The 1399-nt window shown below is 39.5% G+C and overlaps 1 non-coding gene across 1 annotated transcript; it reads left to right on the top strand.

Annotated features, from left to right (window-relative positions):
- Nucleotides 1–1030: 1030 nt before the first annotated feature.
- TRNAG-UCC (transfer RNA glycine (anticodon UCC)) lies at nt 1031–1103 on the top strand. Its single transcript has one exon. It is a non-coding gene; the product is annotated as a tRNA-Gly (tRNA).
- Nucleotides 1104–1399: the final 296 nt, after the last annotated feature.

Here is a 1399-nt window from a genome sequence, read left to right as displayed (position 1 = left end):
CTAGAGCTCTTGAAAGTGCTTTCAAGAATAGAGCAGAATTATTTAAAATAATCAAATTCATTTTTAATATACCAGCACTATATTAAAGTGGTTCTTGGATTCAGTAGTTGTACCTCACTCGTAAGCAGTGTAAACATTTCTTTCATTTACATTATTTTCTTCTATTCTTCTTCTATATAAAGTATAAAGATCAAATCCAGTAAATTAACCTGTTAGGATCTAAACATTCAATGCTGTGAAGGGCTTCTTTTAAAGTTCCTTTTATCCTTTGCAGTAAACATTTTATCACTGTGGTGGTGAGTAGAACAGATACTAGGACATTTTTCCTGCTGTTGCTCCTATCAGAATTAACCCTGATACCTCCCCCACCCTGGGGTATAAAAGTTTCCCTCTGATAGAACTTGTGAAAGTTCAGTAGGAGCAGATGAAGATCTGGGAACAATGGTTCCTTGAACTTTCTGCACAAGGACTTATTTATGCATTAGTGACTGCTTTTATCAAGACTTCTGAGCAATTTCCAGTGTTAGTGACAACACAGGAGCCCATTAGGGAAAAGAGTCATTTAGACCACAAGTTCCTACACTGAATCCTTTAACCTATTGAGTATTCCAAGGTGAAAAGTGTATTGTTAACTTACGGGAGCCAGCTAAGACATCCTTCAGGGAGGTGAAACCTCCTCCTCTGCCTTTTGCTAGGATCCTTTCTCCGACCCCAATGCCTACCAAGGGTTTCCATTTCTATGAGAAATGGCCACCATCTCACATTTCCTTGGATTGAGATCCTTGGCTACAGCTTCTATCGTCCTCAGATCTGGTTTTAATTCTCAAAATGGAAGTCACAGAAAACAAACAAACAAAACCCAAAATCAAACAAACAAATACACAGACTCTCAGCCTAATCTACCAGGCTCACTATATCTAGGAGACCTGACTTACAAAGAGTGTTGTGCCATACTCTGCATTTGTATACCCTATCGAAGCACAACTTCTATGGTAATGATCTACCGTAAAAAAATGCCACGTGAGGGACTTCCCTGGTGGTCCAGTGGTTAAGACTCTGTGCTTCCACTGCAGGGGCCACAGGTTCGATCCCTGGTCGGGGAACTAAGATCCCGCATGCCGTGAGGCCAAAAATAAATAAATTAATTAAAATATCCATCTAAAAAAAAAATGCTACCTGAAATTACAAGTGTTCCTGAACAGTTTATTTTTGAAGATGAATCCCAGCCTCCCAGAAGTTCTTTGCATCTCACAACAAAAATAAGAGGCAGAGCATCCAAACAGCAACAGCATCCCCTCCCACCTCCAAAATAACCTGGAGAGTGGAATGGTAGCTCGCTATAAGCAAACACCATGAAAACATAAGGTACTGATTAGTAAAGAAAAATAAAGTTTCCTCT

This window comes from Lipotes vexillifer, unplaced genomic scaffold, assembly GCF_000442215.2.
Source record: "Lipotes vexillifer unplaced genomic scaffold, Lipotes_vexillifer_v1.1 scaffold102, whole genome shotgun sequence".
NCBI classification, from domain to species: domain Eukaryota; kingdom Metazoa; phylum Chordata; class Mammalia; order Artiodactyla; family Lipotidae; genus Lipotes; species Lipotes vexillifer.
The sequence above is the reverse complement of the archived record's forward strand: the minus strand, read 5'-3'. Positions and strand labels throughout refer to the sequence as shown.